We start from the raw sequence: 26,031 nt of genomic DNA on the forward strand, positions 1-26,031 counted from the left end.
GAAGAAGCTGAGATCCTACCTGTTTGGAACTCACTTTAGAGTTTAAACCGACCCACACCTCTCTGAGAGCTGATACAGATGAGAAGAGAAAACTCCACGTAGGTGAGGTGGTACCTTTCTATTTAAGGTATGGACTTTACAGTGGAAGACAGACCTGGGAATGATTGTGCCGGTGTAGGTGGCCTTTCCAGGTTCTTCCACTTAGGTGATGAGAACTACCAGGATAAGGGTTAGTTGCTTACCACTACTTTTCATCGAGATGGGGGCCATGTAAGGAAAAGCCTCTTTTTGTACAATCACTCTACGTTTTTTGGTCTGCTGCTGCTGGTTTTTGAGTGTGCACAGGGGCCTTCTAATCAGATGTCAGTGCTAGTGCCCCGACCCTAAAGCGTGTATGTTGAATTGGCTTACACCTTATTGGCATAGGCTAACTTACTTGTAAGCCCTTGGTATATGGTACCCAAGCTACTGAGGGCATGTAGGTTAGAGGGTCACCCCAGGAATTGCAGCACTGGTTGTGCCATCCTGGGCATGTCACTAGTAAAATGTCTCCCAGTCTGCCACTGCAGACTGGACCAGCAGTGTTAAAAAGCTAGCCTTGCTTTGCCACTCACGGCAGTGGAAAAGCCAAGCAATCCCCCTGTAATGTGTGGCAGGCCTATCAGGCCGGGTGCAGCATATTTCATGTGTAAAGCATGTATTTTACGTGTTACGACAGTAAAAATGTGAAACTGGTGTTGTTACTGTGGAAAGGCTTAGGGCCAGATTTAAAAGGCCCTCTCGCCACTGGAGCGTCACTTTTAGAGGCGCTCCGGTGGCGCTGTGCACTGCCACTTTTTGTGGCTTAACGCCACCTTGTAAATACGGCCCCTTCACACGAAGCACTTTGTGTGGAAGGGGTGTGCAATGGGTGTTGCTGTGGGCATGCCACAGCAACACCCATGGCATTTTGACACTGCCCCAGATTTACGAGTTTTTGTAAACCTGAGGTAGCGCCAAAATCTAATGCCACTCTGGGGATAGCATGGCGCAACGAGAAGAAATGCTTTAATTTCTCCTTGTTTTTTTTATCTGTCTAAGGCCCTCATTATGATTTCGGCAGGGTAACCCGCTGAGATCTGCGCTGACGGCCGGCAGACGACTGCCAGCGCGACGGACCCCTGTCAGCCACATAATGATCTTCCCGCTGCGCCGATGGGTGGAAACAGTGTTTCTGCACACCGGCCCAGTGGGAAACAGGGCTTGAACATTGACGCCAGCTTCAAATGGAGCCGGCGCCAACGTGGCAGTGCAGCGGGTGCAGCAGCACCAGTCGCGCATTTCACTGTCCGTAATTCGGGCAGTGAAATGCGCGACGGGCTGTGCGTGGGGGCCCCTGCACTTCCCATGCCAAGTGCATGGGCAGTGCAGGGGCCCGAGTCACTCATTCCACAAGCCTTTCCCTGGAGGTGTAAACCGCCAGGGAAAGGCTTGGGGAATGCGACTCATTATCCAGAGGGCAGTGCTGCTTGCAGTGCTGGCCCGGAGGATCTGAAACGCCGCCACCGCCAGGCTGCCTGGTGCAATGGTGGCTGGGTTGGCGCTCAGCAGCTAATTTAGCATTGGCGCAGGGGGCAACACAGGGGTGCACCGTATTCTATTCAATACAGCGTATCCCTGCCTTGTGAAAATGACGAAGCGCTGTGCTGCTAAATGTGTTGCAGTGTCGCGCTCCTTCATTTTTTTTTATTCTGGGCGTTAGTTTCCTAATTGGAGAGTGCAAGATTACACTCTTACCCCTCTGCTGCTCTAAGTCCTAAATGGTGCAACTAAAGTTGATACTCCAAGGTCTCAAACAACTCATAACATTAAGCCTAACCAGATTCTTCATTTCTAAATTAATGTAACCTATTGTGGTGTTCAGCGTTTACATAGTCACTACTTTGTTGCCTTAAAAAAACTGGTATCCCAGTGGCAACTGGACTTTTGCCAGGAGCAAGAGGGCTTCCAGGGAAGTCAACCCTGTGGCCACAATCCCCTCACCACCAAGTACGTGAACTGAGGAGTTGCCGCAGGCATGCATAAACATGGGTTGATACTGTAAGTAACCCTGGAAACAAAGGGGTTTTCCAAGCTGTGCATGAGCAGGATCCAAGCCTCAGAGTGATATTGTGTGACTGGCTGCATGCTTGTATGGGGCTGTGTGATGTGGAACAGGAGGGAATGTCCTGGGTGAGTGATGCAACTCAATAGAGAACTGGGAGCTCCAAGGTGCTTTGGATGAGTTCCAGAACCCTCAGGGTGCCTTCGCCCAGGGAGGGTAACCTGGGAGATGCTGGGAGGTGGTGTTAGGGTCAGATATGCAGGCAAGAGGCCCAGGTTGAGCCACCAGCAAGTAATCCCCTAGGATGTTCTTGTACTCAGCAGCTCAGAGCGTAGGGATGACTTGGGAACCTTTGGATCAATGGTGAACCCAGAACAAGAGAGGCCCAGTAAGTGCCTTGCTTCTGTGATCATAATGGGCCACAAACCCAATGGGTGAAAGGTTTTGTATTACTACATCTACTGCTAATTCATCTGAAAACAGTTACGTAAATATCTTCACATTGATGACCACTATAGCATGAAGGAAGGTTTCCAATTTATTTTACCTCTACCCTAAACCCCGCTTACATCAATTTCAGCGCGATCCTCTTTCTACCTTGAGCTTTTTTATTACAAATGTCTTTATTCTTTTGTTAATGTTTTATCTTAACTGTAATTTTTAACCTTTTATATGAATGAAGTGCCATTTTAGATAATTAGTACACATAATGGAGGCCTTATTCTTACCCTAATAGGTTCTTTATTTACATATTTTATCTTATTACTTAATGTTCAATCCCCAATCCACATCAGTGAATTGCCCTATCGGGGTTGTCCTATCAATGTAGACACAATTAGATTAGGATGGGACTGTAACAAAATTAGATGGGCAGTCTGGAGAGGAGCCAGGTCTCCCTCTAATATGCCTGTTCAGGCTACACTTATTTGGATATTGTGTGGTGGGGGCGGCCTAGGCCTCCAAGAGTTTGTATTGCGCCCATGAATGAGAATGAGGGAGTATATGTAGAGTGCTGCTCCTGAGGGGGAGGTTGGGTGGAATCCTGGTCTAAGCCAAAACTAGGTTGAGTCATGAAGAATCGGGTATGGTATATTCCCTCACATAGATATATTGCCAGATATATTGCCTCACATCCCTCAGCCCCACCCTCTTGAACATCTACATGACTCCCCTTGTAGACATCATAAGATTCCACTGACTCAGTGCAATCTCCTACGCAGATGACACTCAACCAATCCCTTCGCTCACCGAGGACCCCGCCAATACCAAACCCAACTTTTGCAACGCGATGACCAACATAGTATAACAGGCTTGTGTGTGGCTAGCCTAAAGCATATGCAACTTTACTGTTAGTCAATTTGTTCTTCGCAGTTACAATATGATGAGAACCAGTCATGAAGTAGGTGGACATGATGTGATGCAACAACATGTGAAAGTTCATGCTTTTTCAGAATTAAGCAGGGTAGAGAGAGTGCAGCTTAAGTAGAAAGCTGCCACGAGATGTCCACTGGTATTTTTGCAAGATTTCAAAGTCTAACAAGTTCTAAAAGATCCCATTGCCCCTGTAAAACTTTTCACAGTTGTTGGGCGCAAGCAAAGCAGTTCCAGAGGAAAAGGGCTGTGGTTCTACTATTATAGATATTCTATGACTGTAATGTTCAGGATGCTGGCATCCATGCTGTTGGAGTGTCCCGGAGGAGGCCAGAAGATTGCAGTGAGGTTGTTAACTAAGGAGCTCAGTAATCATGACAGAATCATTGCTGATGATGTTGATAGTTTAAAGTATGTAATGAAATTGTGCTTTTCGGTACTACTGCAGATATCTATTCCTTACTATGTAGGACATCCATAGATATCCATGAAAAAATGATTCTGTAGAGTTTACTGCACTTGGCTCCTGCTATAAAGATAACATTGGCTTTGAGAAGAGAGTTAAGCAGTTAAACTTGGTGCACATTGGTTTGTATGAATCTGGTACTTCCAATTAAATTGGGCTTCCTTTTTCTGGTTCAAGTTTACCTAACCTATCAGCGGGAGACAGGGCAGCTGTAAGGTACTTATAGTACTCTTATTTAGTAATTCCCTGTATAATTTGATCTTTTTCATAGACTGGCAGTTTTGCCTAAGTTGGGTGTCAGCTGTTGCAACTTTCCTGCCCCTACCGAATGTTTGCAGACACTACTGCATAAGTGGAATGAATTGAGACAATGAAAATGACTCTCTTTCCCCTGTTTATGCTTGACCTTGTGACCATGGAGGTGGCTGAGTTAAAAGTCTATGAGCCACTGATCCCTACACACAGGTTTTCTTAGAGAGAACCCATAACCGCTATACATCAGCAACTACTCCTACCCCTTAAAGGTTTTTAGTTGCACACTTTTCGTATTCACGTGTAGTATAAGAAAAGTGGTCTTGTGTAATAGACACAGCTATTCCAAAAATGTTTGATGTATATAGCAAACAGATCACATACATAGCCTCCACCACTTCTTATATTCCCACCCTTTTAACAATTTCCTAGCAATGAATTCAACTATTAAACATGTGGTGGCAAAACCAATCGGTCTTGCCTATGTAAGAGCTATTGGGTTAGGCAATGTGTTTTAGCCATGTTGCAGAGCAGCGCGGCTCGAAAGCAGCATGGCTAAAAGTAAAGGGGGAAAAAAGCACTATGACGGGGGAGAGGCAACTATGGGGGAGGGGCAGGAATACAGTGCAAGCAATGACAGGGAGAGAGTGGAAGGAGGGCAGCAACAACGATTGAGAGGAGGGGTGGTGGACGAGGGAAGCATCAACAGGAGGAATGGTCAAGGGGAGGGGGTAACGGCCAACCAACAAAGCCGGATTGGGGAGGGGGACTGGGCAAGCAACGACAGGGTGAGGGGGTTGGGAGATGAGGGGCTAATAAGTGGGGTTAACAGGTGAATCTGCATCATGGGAGGGGGCAGGGTGGGTGATAGCGGCAAAGCAACAACACAGGAAGGGGAAGGTGGATGAGGCAAGCAGTGACCGGGAACAGGAGAGGGCAAGCAACATGGGGGACATGGGCAAAAGTGTGGGAGGGGTCAAGGAACTCAGTGGGAAGTGGGAACAGAGTGAGAAGGGGAAAAAGGACATGAGGTTTGGGCCTGCAAGTACATGCACTCTTATAAGGTGCTGGAAGTAAAAGAAAAATTATCCCGGGACCAAAACCGCAAACAACAGAAGGACACAGACTAGGCATGGAAGCAGTACTTGGGCCATACTCCAAAAGAGGGACAAACGCTTGAAGAAGAAGTGAAGCTGACACTAACTGATCAGAGAAAAGCAACAAAATTGGAGTGACTATGAAGCCAACCAACGGTAAGCAATGGACCATCTCGAAGCCGCTTTAAGCTAATAAAATGACTTGTAGGCGACAGTACTGTGCTGTCTCAGTCAAGACCTAAAAATAAGCTGAAACTAACTTACCTTTCAGAAGTTTTGTGGCTTGGAAGATTGGCTGCATGTTTGGACTAGAATCCAGGTGAACTGGTTACTAGCATTTTATTATCTTACTCTCCAGATCTGTTCTCTGGTGAGAGTATTTGCATGTAGAACAGATAAGAAATATGAGAGGTACCTTCAGAGGCTTTGACTACATACCACATTGGAAGGAAGAGACTGATAATTGGCCTTATTAAACTAAGTAAAAACATCAAGTTACTAGGTGCATACCACAAGTTACTGAGCACTACTATCAATCCGCCGAGAGCTTCTGTAAAGTAGAGTGCCACTGTGCATCTTAGCTCACTAACTGCTGAATAATTAACAATTCTATTATTTCAACACTATTATGACTTAAAATGTCTGGGATGGTACAAGTCTTCAGCTTCAGCCTGATTATAAAAATGCACATTTCAAATCTACACAATTATAATAATGTAACTTTTGAAAAGTGCCAACTCAAGAAAGTCTCAAAGTGACACTGAAACATATATGGGAGAAAGCTCCCCCAAGGATATGTTACATGGCTATTACAACTAACTGAGGAGCACGTGACGAAATACAGGAATGAGACTGGAGGTCGAGATCGTTTACAAGTTCATGGAAGTGTAAGGCGACTTACAAATGGTGTTCCAAGGGGTATTTTTTTCCTTTATGATTAGAACCCCAGGTGTATTGTATTTGTTTTTTTGACATTTTGGTCTGTATTTATCTATATTTATTTGTTTGCATGTTATTGTTATTTACCAATCTTTAATTATTATTTGGTGAAAAGGTTAATTTTCAACTAGAATATATCCACATTTCTTTCAATGATAAATGTACACTCACAATTCAGTGTCTTTGGGGGTACTAGTGTCGAAAATAATCACATGCAACAAAATAATACTGAACTAAGGCCGTCAATGTTTTAATTTTAAGTCAGTGAGGCCATATCCAATGGTTCTGTTAATTTGTAATTTATATTTTGCTTCCACCCAGAAAAGCTTGGGGCAATGGTTCAGGCCACTATACCTGTTAGATACCTTTGCTTTGATGAACAGTACAAAGCTTGTGCACCTTATTCACATCCACTTAAACATATTTCCTTTCTCTTCAGTGAAAAAGCTGGTTCAAAGTGTGTTTTTTACATTTTATTTTTTATACTATCTTTAACTACCTGCTATTTACTTTGCCATCACTTCAAGTGCCCAGTTAGATGATTATTTAGGTTTTATAGCTTTTGCCTCAAAAGTACACATGCACTATCATAGAAATCTATTGTTAAAAAATCTTAAATCCGGCTTAGAGCCTCCCTGTTACTGACTATTACCTAACATTGGTTGGCTTCAATGTCACTCTTGTTTCCCTGCTTTGGACTGGTCAGTGCCTCTGCTCCTTCCTGCTGCCTTCAGGTGCTTCCAGAGTGCGTCACTGCCGCAGTGCATAGACCTAGTATGGCTGCAGGTTCCTGAGGATATGTTTTTGCATGCACTTTCTAAGAGTATATGTGTCTCTGGCCCCTCCCACCCGCCACCTGTTCTCTTGCCCCATCCCCTCCTGCTCTCTGTTGTGTTGCTGTTCCCTCCCTCCTCCCCTACACTACCTTAATGTTGCTTTTCTTCCGCCATTCTCCCATTGTTTATTGTTGGTGCTCTCTCCCTCCTCCCACACCTCCCTTGTTTTGCTTCCCCCATACTCTCTCCTTCCGCTGTTCATTTTTGCTGCTCCTTCCCCCTCTTCCACTCCTCCCCCCTCCCATTGTTGCTGCTTGATGATGCGGTCAATGCTAGCTGCGTCATATCGCATTTTTTCCTTCACTTTGAGCCATGTTGCACAGCAGCATAACGGAAAAAGCACTATTTTTTCTTTACCTTAAGCCAATGAAGCGCTGTTTTGCCTCATGTCAAAAAAACACATTGACAAAGCCATTAGCTCTCTAAATTTTGGTAGACTTGTAGACATTGAGGTAGTCTACTGTAGTAAAGATTAAAACTATAGGATAACTGAAAATCCGTACTGTGCAGTCTTTCCCGTAAACTACCTCATTTTTGTCGAAATGGTAGCCAGAAGGGAGGGAAAAAAAGCAAAAATGGCAGCAAACAAAGGCCCAAACTGACCTTCGCTTGCTGCTCCAACATCAAACCTAAGGGTCTCGTTACACATTGGCAGACATTTGCACATGATTGATGTAGTGATGTTTTCTCTCATATGGGGCATTTATCAAGCCAAGTTCCAATGGGCAAACTTTGTGTCTGTAACAAATTAGCTCCAAGCTGTTTGAATCAGATTAGCGGCCACCAACACCTCCTGTTCACTCTGGTCCTACCCCTCTGATGTTGTGACCCATTCCTGGACTTGCTCAGCTGACTATAAGAAGAAGCGCAGTAAGCAACCCGGAGCTTTCCAGACTCTGTGCCTTACTGTGACTTTCTTGAGCAGAGTGTGCCATTTGCCTCTTCAATTTCGGCTTTGTGAAAGCACTTCTTCCTCCTAGGGGCTCCATACCGCAGATTGCATCTTCCAAAGGGCTGCTGCGGCCATATTTAATGGTGTTTTATTAGCAGGGTGGTTGATCCTGCTTTCAGGTAGGTCGCTCCCCGCTCTGCCTTCCGCGCCACCTCCATTCCCGTTCCCTTTTTGCTTTTTTCCCCGCCGCTGCGTCCTCTGTGGCCCCTCCCACCTCCCCCCTCCTTTTCTCACTGCTCCTTTTCCATTTTCCCGCTGCTGCGTCCACTAACCACCTCAAGCTCAACTCAAACAAAACTGAAATCATCATCTTCGGCCCCAACAAAACCATATGGGACGACTCCTGGTGGCCCACCGCCCTAGGCCCCGCACCCACCCCCGCAACCCACGCATGCAACCTCGGCATCATCCTCGACCCCTCCCTCTCCATGACACAGCAAATCAATGCTCTAACCTCCTCCTGCTTCCACACACTCCGCACTCTAAAAAAATCCTTCAAATGGATCCCCCCAGAAAGACAGTCACCCACGCACTCATCAGCAGCAGACTGGACTACGGCAACACCCTCTACGCCGGCACCACATTCAAACTCAAACGCAAACTCCAAAGAATCCAGAACACAGCCGTGCGCCTCGTCCTTGGCCTCCCCCGCCACGAGGAATCTCACCACACCTCAAATCCCTTCACTGGCTCCCCATAGACAAGAGAATCACATTCAAGATCCTCATCCACGCACACAAATCCCTCCACAACACCGGCCCAACCTACCTCAATGAAAGAGTAAACTTCCACACTCCCACACGCAACGTCCGATCAGCCGACCTCGCCCTAGCCACAGTCCCCCGCGTCCAGCACACCACCACAGGAGGCAGGTCTTTCTCCTACCTCGCCCCCAAAACCTGGAACTCCCTCCCCACCGACCTTCGCAAAACCAAAGACCTACTGGTCTTCAGAAAGAACCTCAAGACTTGGCTGTTCGACCAGTGACCCTCCCTGCCTCCCCCCTCACCACCCCCACAGTTCCCTCCCCCCCCCCAGCGCCTTGAGACCCTCACCGGTGAGTAGCGCACTCTACAAATTTATTTGATTGATTATAGGTGGCTTTTATTCTCAAATACCTCAACGCTTACAGTAGTTGCATCGTATCTTTGAACTCTCCATCGCTTCCTTTTTCTTATCTGCTGTAGAGACTAGTCTGGTGGGACCAGAAAGAGCATTTTTGAGCCTGAAGGTACCACCCAGCTTCAGGAGCCCAGCTAGGCCGCATCTACATGGGTCCTCATCATAGCCACTCCCCCCATACCTGTCTCTTTGTCAGCCAATGAATGAATTAGATCTGCGGCCTCGTGCCTCTATGTGGCCATTAAATTCTTGAAATATTTTACTAATGAACTGGAGAGGTTACATTATAATATTTCCCAATTCAGAGTACACACTTTGCTACCTTGAGTGGAAGTATAGGCTGAGTCTCCCTGCCTGCGATTTCGAGGTGCAATGCTCCCATTCACACCTAGTTATACGCCTGTCACATAAAGGTCACACATAGTTCTCTCCAGCAGAAACGAACATTCGCTCACTGAGGTATCATGGCCTCTATCAGTGCCCGCTGTAAGGCCTATTTTACCTGCTGAGCAATGACCAGGTAAGTGCCAGAGGCGAAATAAGGTTGCCACGGACCCTAAAACAAGCAAGTTAAATAGTCCCCTCCTCTGTTGTTGGGTAGTTAAAGACAGCTAAAATTGGAGTGCAGTGGGCCCCTTAATGTCCTAGGCCTTGGTGCAACTGCACCTACTGCACTAATGATAACACCTGCCCTGGTCCTTGCAGCAGCTCAGTAAACCTGCATTGTTTGCTGAGCTCGTACTGTGGATGTCATGAAATGGAGAGCAGTGGCACACTTAATTCCCAAGCTTGAGGGGATGCCTGGCCCCTATTTGTGTTACAAGTTAGACCATACTTCACAAGAAATTAAACACATATTTACATGCCTTCCCTCTGTTTAAAACACTTACTGGCTTCGCTTCAAGATCTAGTCAGTGAAAGTTAAACTACATTCTGCGAGCTCGCATAGCTCAGATTGTGAAACCTTGCAAAAAGGCTATGCAGTGATTTAAGTATTATGTGCGTCGCAGACTTCTTTTTCCCCGAAATGCCTTCTTCTCCGGGCCTTATAAGGTTCAAGCTGTCTGGCGCTTAACTCGAGCTGGGTGGCCTACCCAGCCATTGGAATTACACAGTCGTGCCACTAAATTTATGGTGTTTATTTCGTTTTTTCAACAAGCAGAGCCGGAGTGGATTTCCATGCACCTTCGGCAGGGACGATACCCTGCGTTTATGTATCAGGCATAGCTGTATTTTAAACGCGGCATCTGACGACGCACACACGCTTCAGTCGCAATTCCACCCATCGCAGAGCTCCTGTAATATGTTTTTCGCAGGGAAGCAATACCAACACAGAACAGCAAAAAATAAGGGGTGGCCTGTCCATATAGGCATTCTAGGAGGACAACCCTAGTGCCAAGTTAATTAAGGTGATAAATCCGAGAATTTTAAAAAATGAAAAAAACTGCGGTGGGGCCTGCGTGGTTCTCCTGGGGCGCCACTTTCTACCGCCGGCACCAGGTAGTCCGTGACTACACCTGGCAGGCATCAGACATATGGTTTACGCGAGTTTTCTACACAAACCCATGACGTCCTCCTTTTTTACGTTGCAGAAACAGACATGTCGGCTCGTCCAACCCTTCCCTGCAGCTCCTTAGCACGCTGCAGGCTGGACGTGAAGACCTTGGGTTTATCAGTATGACCCAAGGCTAGACAAATAAACAAGCTGAAACGGTGAGCACTGCCGACAAGGCCACGCGGCAGACAGCACTGTCCTTGGCGCGCGCTGCGGCGCGGGAATGGAATCTACCAACGGGGAATGACGTACCAACCTTAAACACTAATTTTATTTATCAGCAGCTGCAGATTTGTTAATTCGGTCAGAAGAATCTCGTACAAGCGGAGGCTGCGGTACACATTGGAGCACATACAGGGCACAATTAGACCCGGCCATTCCCAAAAATAGTGGCCCACATTCCCGGATCGTCGCTTTCATTGGTCGCCATTTGCTTAGTCTTCTTTGACTCATTTTTATGGAACTGTTTGTTAAATTAAGCATTTTAAACCTTATAGAGAGAGTTACATTGGTGAAAAATAAAAGCACTGCAATTTGGCCGGGTTGGTGAGGTGAAATCAAATGCCCAAAGGACAACAACCACCTGCCGTTAACTTACCAGCATGACCTGGATTTTAATGTCCTGGCTGGTAGGAAAATGAAGAAAATCACCATATTTTCCTTTGATTAGTATGTACTTTGAAAGCAAACATTCAAATGTGTTCTAAGGGTGACTGATAGTTAAACCCAGACAAAGACAGAAAAGCCAAGAGATAATCCATGTTAAAAGGATTATCAATGTTTTTATAATAAGAGCCCCCTTTAATTACCATGATGAGGCCTTTGAAGAATATGGCCTGTTATGTTTTTTGTTTGTGTAGTTTTATATAGCATGAAATCAGCCCCAAGGCACTGGAGCTATGTATTTTTATTTTTGGCCTTGGGAGATTAAGGGCCTCATTCTGAGATTGGCGGGCCAAATGTCAGTCCACCAGCCCTGTGGAGAGGACACCGCCGTGGAGCTGGCGGTCTCTTTCCCAAGGCCAATCACAGGGTTTCCACTGGGCTGACTGGCAGAAACCTCGGGAATCTAGGCCCATATTTATACTATTTTAGCACCGCATTTGCAAAACTTTTTTACACCAAAGTGGCGCAAATTTACAAAATACAATTGTATTTTGTAAGTTTGCTCTGCTTTTGCGTCAAAAAATGACGCAAATGCGGCGCTAAAATAGTATAAATATGGGCCCTAGTGTTTCCACCGGTCAGCCCAGTGGAATCCGTGCAGCAGCACTGGCACTGCCGTCATCCAGAGGGTAGCAGGACAATGTGCATTCTGAGGGTGCTGGACAGGGGGACCCTGCACTGCCCACAACATTGTCCGACCTCCGCCATGCCACTGGGAACAATGATCCTGGCAGTCCGACCACCAGGGTCATAATATGGCGGTCAGTCCGTCAGGAGTGTGGTGGTCTGACTGCCACAGCGAGGCTGACGATCTCAAGACCGCCAGCCGATATAATAAGGCCCTTAGTAATTGGCCCAGAATCACAGTCGATGCTGAGTTGATGCTGGGAGTTATATGCAGTTGCAGCGTCTTTATTTTATTGTCAGGGAGAGGTGGCCTCACAGCAAGGCCTATGCAAATGCACCCCCCTCCACAAGGGCCTGAAATACACTGGGGCCGAGTCTTCTGCATACTCTCTTGTCCCCGGCCTCTGCATACTACCTTCTTCTCATCAACCTTGGCTAGAATGTGGTGGCCTAGTGGGTAGGGGTAAGGGGAAAACACTGCTTCTGGGATGTATACATGGGGGGGTGAGGTGAGAATGGCCCAAGGACCAGAGCAACACCTGCCCCCCAGCCTCCTCACTCGGGTGGAGGGAGGGTGTGGCTGAAATAAAGACACATTTGCTCTCTTTTGTGGTAGTGTGGTCGAGCAGTTAGGCTTATCAGAGGGTATTGCAAAGCATTTGTTGCACACACAGGCAATAAATGAAGCACACACTCAATGACTAACTCCAGGCAAATTGTTTTTATATAGCAAAAATATATTTTGTTACTTTATTTCTAGAACCACAAGATTCAGTTTACAAATAAGCAGATTTGCAAGTAAGTAGCAAGCATATGTATCAACACCACTTAGTTTCAATTTGACAAGTAAAACGGTTTTCAGGAAAATAGCAAATATCTTTTTTAAAGTGGGCGCTGCAATTTTCAGAAACAGTTCTGAGGGGGTGGAAGACAAGTTGGTACAGTTTTGAGTTAAGTACAAGACTTACAGTTCCAGTTTCCGGGGTCCACAGGATGGGGTTCAGGTTAACCCCAAACACCCGCCACCAGCAGGAAGGGGCCGGCTGGGTGCATCGGTCAAAGATGATGCAGGATTTAAAATAGAGTCCAATGGAGACTGGAGGCACTCGGAATCAGGCCTGCTTGCAGGTAAGTACCCGCGACTTAGGAGGGCAGACCTGGGGGATTTAGGTGAGCACCAGAAGGGGGGGCACAGGTCAGCACCAAACACCCCCCCTCAGCGATGCAGGGTGGAAACACAGCATTGGGCTCCCAATGCTTTCCAATTTGGGAATCCCAAGGATCACAAATTTGCTGCATTCTAGGTCCATGGGGTCGCTTCCAGAAAACCACAGGCTGGACAAGGAGGAGGACCACCTGCTGGATGTTGCTGGACTGGTCGTCACATTCCCAAAGGCCAGGGGGCTGTGGGGGCAGGGGTACTTTTAGGCATCGCAAATTTTTGTCCAGTTCTCTCGCAGTTAGGATTGTCCTCCAGATTTAGGCTGCAGGCGTTTTTTCATGTTGGCAGAAGGGGTGAACCCAGGGTGGACACTAGTTCGGAATTGCCTGGGGACCAGCTCTAGTCGTTTGGGCTACCTGGACACAGGCCATGGGAGTCGGGTGCAGAGTGGGCAGGACTCGTGGATCCGGGGCGGTTCTGGAGTCCCTTGCTGGAGTTCCTTTTTGGACAGGGCTGCTGTCCATGGGAGATATTGGTCCCCTGGGATGTAGGCAGTCTTCTCGAGGCTTTTAAGAGGTTGCTGGTCATGCAGGATGTGTTGTCTTTTTGTAGCAGGGCTTCAGAAGCTGGAGACAGGCCTGTAGGGCTGGGGCCACGTCAGTTGGAGTCTCCACTCTTCTCTGCTGGGGGTCAGCTTAGCAGTCCTTCTTCTTTCTTCTTGTCATCTCCTTGAGGTCACCAGGAATCTGATGAGCTAGGTTCAGGGAAGCCCTTAAATCCAGGATTTAGGGGCGTTACAGGGGTCAGTCCATGGCTACTCTCCCTGGGGGTGACTACACCCTTCTGGTGTCCACTCCCTTTGGGGAGGGGGACATAGACCTAAGCCTGTCCTGCACTAGAAGTTTGGCTAAAATACAGAGGGCATCTCTAAGTTGTCCTCTGGGTGCATTTTTCAGTATATCTAACACTGGCATCAGTGTAGGTTTATTGTGCTGAGAAGTTTGATACCAAACTTCCCAGACTTCAGTGAAGGCATTATGGAGCTCCCAGCCCATATACTCAGTATAGCCACACTGCACTTACAATGTCTAAGAATGGACTTAGACACTGTATGGGACATATTGCTCATGCACCTAGGCACTCACCTGTGGTATAGTGCATCCTGCCTTAGGGCTGTAAGGCCTGCTAGAGGGATGACTTACATATGCCATAGGCAGTGAATTGTGGGCATGGCACCCTGAGAGGGGTGCCATGTCCACTTTGTCTTTTTCGCCCCACCATCATACACAAGCTGCAATGGTAGTGTGCATGGGCTTGGTGAGGGGTCACTCAGGGTGGCATAATACATGCTGCAGCCCTTGTGGCCCTTCCATTGCCAAAGCGCCCTTAGTACCATGGGTACCTTTTACAAGTGACTTATCTGTGTGACAGGGGTGTGCCAATTGTGTAAACAAAGGTACAGATTTGGGAAAGAACACTGGGGCTGGGACCTGGTTAGCCGGATCCCAGCACACTCTCAGTCAAGTCACCATCAATATAAGGCAAAAAGTGTGTGGGGGGTAACCATCCCAAAAAGGGCACTTTTCTACAAACCGTTTGTATGAGGCCCTTATAAATGGCCCACAGGTGACCCTGAGGCACTGGCCCGTCGCCCAGTGCCCGACTGCCCGCCTTCCCAATTCGACCCTACACAAGATCAAATGTATTTTTATTTTTGACCTTTGGAAATTAAGTGATTTGCCCAGAACTGCAGGATGCTGAGCAATACTTGGACTCCTCTGTAGTTTACAGCCTCTCTATTTTATTGTCAGGGAAAGGTGGCCTCACAGCAAATCTTATGCAAACGCACACCCCATCCACCAGGGCCTGAAAGACACTGGGGCTGAGGTACAACACCTGGCCCAGACAGTGGCCTCTGCCTTCTCCCTTCTCCCCATCAACCTTGCCCAGAATGTGGTGGGCTAGCGGGGAGGGGTCAGGGGAAACACTGCTCCTGGGAAGGATACATGGGAGGCCGAAGTGAGAATGGCCCAAGGGCCAGAGCAACACCTGCCCCCCAGCCTACTCACTCAGGTGAGGGGAGGGTGTAACTGAGATAAAGACACATACAGTCACCTGGAAGACTGTAAGGCTCTGTGAACCATTTGTCTGAGGCCCTAAAAAACTGTCCACAGGTGACCCTGAGGCACCGTCCCATCGCCCAATGCCCGACTGCCTGCCTTCCCAATTTGACCCTGCCGGTGGCTCCTCCAACTCCTGGCAGTCATGGACTTCTCCACTCTCCAAAACCTGAACTCACTGGTGAAGTTAACAGCTCACCTGGATTCTACTGTACCAGGGCCTCCAGTCCACCAGCTGTCATTGCTCAATTCTCACCCAAGTGCATCCTTACATCTAAAGTTTCCACCTTGTCATCATTCGCCTTAACCGCCCGGTGTGGTGCCATGGTGGGCATGAACCACAACGTGTTTCTCCTTCTCACTCCCTGTCCCCTACCAGCAGTGGTCATGGTCCCATTTACTAAGGTCAGGGACCAAGTGCCCTTCTTGAATGCGATACAGAACTTCAATCCTGGGTGGTGAGCACTCAGGAGGACATGGTTGCTCCCACCACCAGATGTTTTTTGACTGCTCACCAGACTTGATTAGCACTCTCATTTATCTTCTGCTTCTCCAGCGGGCACCTGCCTTATTCACAGTTTACAGCTGCCAACCTATTATTATCTTTGACTGGCCTTTGGAACGTGATGTGCATTGGGGTGCACCGCATCGTGCAATGAGGGGTGTTTCGGTAGGCTCTTAGGAAGCAGTGCAGTTTCTACTTGCTGTCGTTTTTCTGGTGGACTGCCCCATGTATTGCTTTATTTAGCATCTGCATGAATCGTTCTATGGGACCATTTGATTGGGTCCACTTTGGTGTTATTTCCTGGTGCCAGATTCTCAGTTCTGCCAAGTAGTCTTGCAAATCCGCCCCTTGAAACAGATGTCTGTTAGTTTTTATTACCTCTGGTATGCCATATGCTGCAAATGTTTTTTTCCAGAAATGGCTTGATGGGGACAAACACTGTACTTTCTACCAGCTCTATCACCCAGATATTTAGATTGGTCATATACCCTGATCATAGTTAGTCTTGCACCTGGGAAACTTCCAAAGTATAGCCTTACTTTCTCTCATACGGAGGTGGGGCCATTTTCCGTTACCACTGGGGCAGGTGCAGCAGGGCTGGGTAGCAGAGCTCCCTATGATCTGGCATGTCTGGCTGTGTCACACAGTTTCCTCTACCATGCCATCCATGCTTGGAAACCAAATTTTGCTTCTCATTCTCACTTTGGTCTTCTTTGTGCCTTGGTGACCTTTTTGTACCGTGTCAATGACCTGTTCTCTCCAGGGACTTGGGTATTACGATGCAGTGACCCCTCATTATAATTTATAGAGCCATGAAGTTCAACTTGTTTCTTACTCTCCACAAGTGAAAGAGCCTAGACTTTTCCTCCAGGTGTCATGGGTTCACATCTTAAAGAAACAGTCTCCATGTGTTTCCACTGATGACCTCTTCCACTCTCCGGAGACCGTCTTTTTCTGATGTCACCCTCATGATCTTGTCAAGCATCATTGCTCTGGGGCATACGGTCATGGCCAACATGCGTGCAAACTCTTCCACCCCCTTACTGTCTCCAATCGATTCCTCAGCCCATTCAGGAGGGCGCCTAGAGAGGAGGTTGGCCGGGTTTCCAGCTCCTGGTCGCTATGTCACACTGACCTGTATGGGAGAAGCTAGATTTCCCAACACTCAGCCCTGGGGAGTAGGTGTGGTGCTATCCCCACAAATAGACTCACTAAAGGCCTGAGGTCAGTTCTCTCCTTGAACTCTTGTCCATATATGTAGAGGTGAAAAAGGTGACACGCCTACGTGATTGTGAGAGCCTCGCAATCAATTTGCGCATAGCATGTATCATTGGCTGTCAAAGCATGACTCGCAAATGTGAGTGGGGCCCATACTCCTGGCTGTTGTTCCCGTGTTAAGACCACACCCAAACCCACTGGACTCCCATTCACAACCAGCTCAACTGCCTTGTCTGGGATGAAGTATGACATTGTGACATCCACCAGGAGTGTGTCTTTTATGCTGTTGTAGGAAAATGGCCCTTGTTGCAGCTACCCCCCCACACTGATATTGATGCTGACTTCACTGAGAGTGTGCTGCGACCCTGCTAACCAGGCCCTAGCACTAGTGTTCTTTCACAAAAAATGTACCATTGTTTCCACAATTGGCACACCCCTGGAACACAGTCCCTTGTAAAAGGTACCAGTAGTACCAGGGGCCCTGTGACCAGGGAAGGTCCCTAAGGGCTCCAGCATGTGTTGTGTCACCCTAAGGGACCCCCTCACCTAACACACGCACACTGCCTTTGCAGGTTGTGTGTGTTGGTGGGGAGAAAAAGGCAAAGTCGACATGGCATCCCCCTCAGAATGCCATGCACACAAAAGACTGAATGTGGCATAGGTAAGTCACCCCTCTAGCAGGCCTTAAATCCCTAAGGCAGGGTGCACTATACCACAATTGAGGGCATAGCTGCATGAGCAATACGCTCCTACAGTGTCTAAGTCCATTCTTAGACATTGTAAGTACAGTGTGGCCATATTAAGTATATGGTCTGGGAGTTTGTCAAAACAAACTCCACAGTTCCATAATGGTTACACTGAATACTGGGAAGTTTGGTATCAAACTTCTCAGAATAATAAACCCACACTGATGTCAGTGTTGTATTAATTACAAAATGCACACAGAGGGCATCTTAGAGATGTCCCCTGTATTTTACCCAATCCTCTAGTGTAGGACTGATTGGTCTGTGCCAGCCTGCCACTAGCCTGCCACTAGCAAACGAGTTTCTGACCCCCTGGGTGGAGGTGCTTCACACCTCCCCCCCTGCAGGAACGGTAAAACCTAGCGGTGAGCCTCACAGGCTCAGGCTTCGTGTTACAATGCCCCAGGGCACTCGAGCTAGTGGAGATGCCCAGCACCTGGACAAAGCCCGCACTTTTGGTGGCAAGTCCAGAGGGACAATTAGGAAAAACAAGGAGGAGTCACCACTTCAGCCAGGACCACCCCTAAGGTGTTCAGAGCGGAAGTGACCCCCTCCTTGCAGAATCCTCCTTCTTGGTTTGGAGGATCAGGGCCAATAGGGATAGGAATGTGCTCCCCTCCCCAAAGGGAGTGAGCACAAGGAGAGTTTAGCCACCCTCAGGGACTGTAGCCATTGGCTACTGCCCTCTGACCCCTAAAACGCCCCTAAATCTTGTATCTAAGGGCTCCCTGAGCCAAGCTAGTCAGATTCCTGACGACCTCACAAGAAGAAGAAGGACTGCTTAGCTGAAACCCCAGCAGAGAAGGAGAGGAGACAACAACTGACTTGGCCCCAGCCATACCGGCCTGTCTCCTGCTTCAAAGAACCTGCAGAAGAAAAGCGACACGTCCTGCAGGTCTAGCGACCTCTGAAAAACCTCCAGAGGCTGCTTGCATCACAGAGGATCAAGAACTCCTGTGGACAGCAGCCCTGTCCAAAGAAGAACAGAAGAAGAAACCTCTTATGAAGGACTCCCACCTCACTCCAGAAGCGTGAGTCATAACCACTCTGCACCCGACGCCCACGGCCTGAGTCCAGGTGGCCCAACCGACCAGAGAGGACCCCCAGGTGATACCGACCAAGTGCCCACCCTGGGTTGACCTTTCCACCCTTTCACGATGATGCCTGCAGAGGGAATCCCAAGGACCCCCCTGACCACAACTGCCCTGGACGAAGATAACAGATGCCAAAGGACCCACTGCACCTGCAGCCCCCAGGCCTTGGGGAAATCGACACCCGGTGCAGCAACGATCAACAGCCGGCCCTCTCCCCTGTCCGACTGGTGTTGTGCCCGAGACACCCACCCCCCGGGACCTCGCCTGCAGCGCCTGAGTGACCCCTGGGGAGCCCTCTTAAAGTTTAATTGGAAACCCGATGCCCTGTTTGCACCCGGCACCCTGCCGCCCCAATGCCGCTGAGGGAGTGGGACTGGTGCCTACTTAGGGCCCCTCCAGTGCCCCTCTAATCCCCTTTGGTCCACCCTCTGAGCCGCAGATACTTACCTGCTGGCAGACCAAATTCCGAGTACCCCCTGTCTCCATAGGAGCCCACGTTAAAATTGCTCAACTCTGACCTCTGCACCCGGCCGGGCCCTGTGTTGCTGGTGGTGGGTGTTTTGGGGTTGACTTGAACCCTCAACGGTGGACTACCTATAACCCAGAGACTGGAACTGTAAGTCATGTACTTACCTCTAAAACTGTACTCTATTTTCTTCCCCCAGGAACTGTTCTGAAAACGCAGTGTCTACTTTAAAAATAGATATTCTCTGTTTTCTTAAAAACTGTTTACTTGACTAAAGTGAAACAAAGTTACATTGATGTCTATGCTATGTTCTTACCTGCAACAGTATTTACTTCTGAACCGAGTCTTGTGTTTCTAATAATAAAGTAACAAAATATATTTTTCTATATAGAATCCTATTGGTCTGGAGTTAAGTCATTGAGTGTGTGTTTCTTCTATTGCTTGTGTGTGTACAACAAATGCTTAACACTACCCTCTGATAAGCCTAACTGCTAGGCCACATTACCACAAATAGATCATTAGTATTATCTATTACTGCCTCTGTCAAGCCTCTTGGGCAACCCCTGGACTCTGTGCACACTATGGCCCTCATTACAACCCTGGCGGTAAATCCTGCTGACCGCCGTGCCGACGGCTGCCCTGTCCGCGGTGGAAATCCGCAATGGGTATTATGTCCCACACTGAGAATTCCGCCACTATACAGACACCCACACAAGTCCGCCAGACCAAAGGTCAGTGATAAAGTGGCGATAGCAAAACCCACACCGTTACGCCCACAGTATCACGACCCACGAATCAACACGGCGGTCTTTCAACCACAGTAAACCATTGGCTGTACACACCGCCGCTCTCCAAATGCACACACACTTACAAAACACAACCACATTGGACATTTCAAACTACACACACCTGACACACATACACACACCACACCCACAAACCCACACCAATATAAAACACACACCCACATTACCTACAACCCCTTACACCGAAAACATTTGAAGACGCAGAGAGAGAGAAAAGCAAAGACCACACCAGCATCCAGAGGCACACAACACCATCACTCATACACCATCCACGCACAACACACCACACACCCCAACACATCACCCCACACATCACATCAACCATCACCTCACACATCACTCACACCACATCATGGCACCTCAAAGACACCCCAGGTTTTCTGAGGAGGAGCTCAGGGTCATGGTGGAGGAAATCATCCGGGTAGAGCCACAGCTATTCGGATCACAGGTGCAGCAGACATCCATTGCTAGGAAGATGGAGCTATGGTGGAGAATTGTCGACAGGGTCAACGCAGTGGGACAGTATCCAAGAACAAGGGATTACATCAGGAAGAGGTGGAACGACCTACGGGGGAAGGTGCATTCTGTGGTATCCAGACACCTGGTAGCCGTACAGAAATCTGGCGGTGGACCCCCACCTCCTCCCCCACAACTAACAACATGGGAGGAGCAAGTCCTGGCAATAATGCATCCTGAGGGCCTTGCAGGAGTAGCCGGAGGACTGGACTCTGGTAAGTCAACTCTTTACTATTATATCTCCCCACCCTACCTGCATGCCATCACATACTCCCACCCTCACTCTCACTCCCATGACTCTACCATCTCCCACACACCACACCATCACGCCCCACCACTCCCACAACCAACCCCTGCATGCAACAACAATGCATGGACACCCATCACAGACATGCATGGACACCCATCACCAAAGCATGTCAAATAGAGAGACTCACCCAGGGCACACAATCATCACTCACACAAGGGCCAAGGCGATAGTGCAAGTACAGTAATAGAGGGAAACACACCAATTGCACAAGATGGCACACACAGATAAAATAACAATGCATTTACACCCCAACAGGACCCCTACCCAATGTCACCGGACTGGCCTGGCAGTTCGGGCTGGACTGTTCCCATGAGGAACAGGGTCAAGACTGATTTGCATATGGCTGGGTCTAAACTGGGGTGGCATGGTGAGCAAAAGAACGATGGATTAATCCCAGATCTGTGACTGGGGGTGAGTGTTTGCATTGTCAGCACTCCGTCCATCATCCTTTTGTGTTGCTAAAGTTGCCCCAACCGGACAGGAGGTGCCAGTCATATCCAGTCCCCCCACAGAAGAGGCCCACAGTGATGACAGCATCTCTGCAAGCCTGGATCAAGATGACCAGCCTGGCCCATCAGGGACCTCTGGACAGTTAGTTCCCCTGCCACAGTCCCAAGCCACCACAGAACCTCCCCCCTCAGGAAACACCACCACAGCACCCACCCAGCAGGCCCATGCCACTGTCCCCAGGACACGTCAATCAGCAGTGTGTCCACCACTACAGGGACCCCAGGCAAATCCACTAACCCAGGACGATCAGGGACCTGGGGTTAGTGGCAGTGGGCACACGGTTCAAGGGACGGAGGTGCAGAACAACAGGGAAGCTGGGATGACTGCTGTGCGACAGGGGGAGGACAGGCCCAGGGAACCGACCCTCCACGAGGCACTATCAAACATCATAGCACCATTCCCATGGTCACAGTACTGGCCAAGTTTCAGGAGACCCAGCAGCTGCAGGAGGGACAATATATGGGGATCAGGGAGGACCTCACCAACATATACACCATCCTGGTCACCATTCCAGGGGTGCTGGCTGACATAGGCAAGACCATGAGGGAGGCAGTGGCACAATAAAGGGCCCCTGACACTAGCCAAATCCTTCCTCCACCATCACCCCAGCCTCCTCCACATACCCCTATACACATTAGCCCCTAAATAAACACCCCTAAATCACAAACCAATCTGGAGTCAGTCTGTTCTTTCACAAATGTATTATTACAACATCACCAATAAATATCAATGTAAATGTTCATTTGCTCATACCAATCTATGACAGTTGTTGGGCAGCAGTACATATAGCAGAAGGCAGAATGAGGTACCCAGATCTGTAAAATGGAAAGCCAAAGTGAACTGTCAGTGTCCATAGTCAGAGGTGAAGAGACTGACTTATACAATGTCCTACAGTATTCAGAAATGTGAGGAACAGTGACAGTCTTTTACCTGTGTGTCACTGGAAGTACTGCATGATGATGTTCGTTCGGTTGTCAATATCTTTTTCCTCTGCCTCCTCTTCCTCACTGTCCACAGGCTCCACTGCCACAAGACCATCATCAGGCTCATCCTCCTGCAGAAAAGGCACCTGGCGTCGCAATCCCAGGTTGTGCAACATACAGCATGCCACGATTATCTGGCACACCTTCTTCGGTGAGTAGTATAGGGAGCCACCTGTTAGATGGAGACACCAGAATCTGGCCTTCAGGAGGCCGAACTTCCTCTCAATAATATGCCTAGTTCACCCATGTGCCTCATTGTAGCGTTCCTCTGCCCTTGTCCTGGCATTCCTCACTGGGTCAGTAGCCATGAGAGGCTGGGGTAACCGGAGTCACCTGCAAATGTCGAGGGATACCAGTTAGACACACACTAACCCTTAGGGACTACCCCATACCCAGACACCTACTCATACTGTGTGGGGACCTTGAGATCACCTACTAGCCACACCGATGCTTCTGGAGTTGGCCCATCACATACGTGATACTGCTATTCCTCAAAATGTAGGCGTCATGCACAGAGCCAGGAACTTGGCATTCACATGAGAGATGTACTGGTCCGCCAAACACACCATCTGCACATTCATCGAATGGTAGCTTTTTCTATTTCTGTACACTTGTTCATTTCTGCGGGGGGACAAATGCCACATGTGTACCATTAATGGCACCAATGATGTTGGGGATATGTCCCAGGGCATAAAAGTCAGCTTTCACTGTGGGCAAATCCTCCACCTGTGGAAACACGATGTAGCTGCGTATGTGTTTCAGCAGAGCAGACAACACTCTGGTCAACACGTTAGAAAACATTGGCTGAGACATCCCAGATGCCATGGCCACTGTAGTTTGAAAGGAGCCACTTGCCAGGAAATGGAGCACTGAAAGGACCTGCGCTAGAGGGGGTATTTCTGTGGGATGGCGGATAGCTGACATCAGGTCTGGCTCCAATTGAGCACACAGGTCTTGGATTGTGGCACGATCAAGTCTGTAGATGATAATGATGTGTCTGTCTTCCACTGTCGACAGGTCCACCACGGGTCTGTACACCGGAGGATGACGCCATCTCATTATCTGCCCCTTTGGATGTGCCCTATGAAGAATGGTGAGCAGAGGCTCATGTACCACATAGGTTGCACAAGTGTTTGCAGTAATGTGAGTAAATCCGTGTGTGGCATAGTTTGTCCGTCTATCTGTGAAATTGTGCTGTGACGCAGTTCGGTGCCATGCCATGTGCCCCCCTGAAATAGCGGCTGCCTGACCTGTGAAGAGGGACAAGGGGAAATGAGGTAACTGCGCTGGCGTTGTGCAGCATCACAGTAGGCGGTCGAAGACCGCCGCACAATTCAGCATTGGTTATCATTGGACCCTATGAGTTCCAGGAGCCAATGACGAGGTACGCTGGCGTTGACGGTACGCACCGCCGTGGATGTGGCCGCCATTTTCTATCTGTTCACTCACTTGATAACTCACCTTCAACAGGAGAGGACCTACACTACAAGTGCTGCTGTGACCTCAGTCTGGAGGCGACAATGGCTCATGTGTCTGGGGAAAGGGCCCCTGCCTTCACCGCGGAGGAGTTGGACAACCTGGTGGATGGGCTCCTCCCCCAGTACACGCTACTCTACGGTCCTCCAGACAAACAGGTGAGTTCATTGTGAGCATGCTGCATGGGATATGCCTGTTTTGAGTGGTGTGGATGGAAGATACATGGGGTGGGGCTGAGGCCTGCATGTGAGGATGGTGAGTGTATGTGCGTCAGGGCATGGGTGGGAACTGGTATGCATGAGTATGACGGTCCGGACCGGTGAGTAATTCCCTTTCCTTCTGTACCTTTCCTCTAGGTCAGCGCCCACCAGAAGAAGGGTAGTTGGCGTGCCATCGCCATGGAAATGTTGACCCTGGGGGTCTATCATAGACGGAGGACCCACTGCTGCAAGCGATGGGAGGACCTGTGCCGCTGGAGCAAGAAGACAGCAGAGGCCCAGCTGTGGCTGGCCTCCCAACGTGGAAGGGGTGCCCGTCGCACCATGACCCCCCTGATGTTCCAGATCCTGGCAGTGGCATATCCGGAGTTGGATGGGCGCTTGAGGCCATCATAGCAGCCACAAGGGGGTGAGTAAAGTGTCATTAAGCTGACTCTGCGCGCTTTACGAAGTGTCTGGGTGGGGGATGTGGGCTGTGGGTTCGCCAGGGCGAACTTGGTAGGGTAGGTCCCTTGTTGGGCAGGCTCTGAGGCACTCCAACCCCAATATTTCTAGTGGGCATCTACAACTGGGCAGGCTCCTGTGGGTTCCAGGTGTGCAGCAAATGGTGTTAGGCACAGTACCCCATGGCCTGGTGAATTTCCTACTAACTGCTAGTGCATGGCCTAGTGCATAGGGCTGCTCCCTGTGTGTTGTGTCCACCAACGGTAGTGGTGTTGCTGGTATTGACCATGTGTGTTTTCTGTCTCCCCCCCCCTTCTTGTTTTGTCACCCTGTCCTTGTGTGCATTAGCATCATCTGGCGGAGGAGCAGAGGCACCAGCGACGAAGGGAGCTGCATCCTACATGGCCCTGGAGGGTGAATCTATGGAGGGTGAAGGCACCAGTGGGATGGAGGGCGAGGGGAGCTCCACGAAGGGGACAGGAGGGATACCAGTGACAGCGACTCCTCTTCTGATGGAAGCTCCCTGGCGGTGGCGGACCCCTCTGTGCCCACCCCAACAACAGGTACAGCTGCCACCCCCCTACCAGCAGCCCCTCAGTGTGTTTCCCGTGCCCGCTCACCCAGGAGGGTGGGCATCTCCTTCGCCCCAGGCACCTCAGTCCCTGCCCCAGTCAGCCCTGCTGCCCTCAGTGAGGAGGCTATTGACCTCCTGAGATCCCTCACTGTTGGGCAGTCAACTATTCTGAATGCCATCCACGGTGTCGAGAGGCATTTGCAGCAAAGAAATGCATACCTGGAGGGCATTCATTCTGGCGTGGCAGCCCAACAGAGAGCATTTCAGGCTCTGGCCTCAGCACTGATGGCAGCCATTGTCCCTGTGTCCAGCGTCCCCCCTCCAACTTCCATTACTCAGACCCAATCCCCTCTACCTCAGCCTATCCCAAGCACACCATCAGACCAGCATGCACACACATCAACACACAAAAGTGGCTCAGGCAAACATAAGCACCACACATCCCACAGGCACTCACACAAGCACCATACCCATGCACACATACCAACATCCACTTCCTCCTCTGTGTCCCCCTCCTCCACCTCCCTCCCAGTCTCGTCTCCACTCACACCTGCATGCACTACATCATCAGCCACTGCCTCCATCACCAGCACGCCCATCACTACACACCGCTCACATGCAATCACCACCCCCACTACCATTTACACGTCCCCTGTGTCCTCTCCCAGTGTGTCTGTAAGCCCTCCTCCCAAAGTACACAAACGCAGACACACACCCACTCAACAGCCATGCACCTCACAACAGCCTCCAACCCATGCACCTTCACCCAAACTCAGCAGACGTACACCTCCTACAACCACTACCTCTTCCTCCACTCCAACACCCCGTCCATCTTCCCGTCCCAGTGTGTCAAAAAAACTTTTCCTAGCCAACATTAACCTCTTCCCTACACCCCCCGTCCTTCCCCTAGGACCAGGATG

Source organism: Pleurodeles waltl, chromosome 1_2 (assembly GCF_031143425.1).
Source record: "Pleurodeles waltl isolate 20211129_DDA chromosome 1_2, aPleWal1.hap1.20221129, whole genome shotgun sequence".
NCBI lineage: Eukaryota > Metazoa > Chordata > Amphibia > Caudata > Salamandridae > Pleurodeles > Pleurodeles waltl.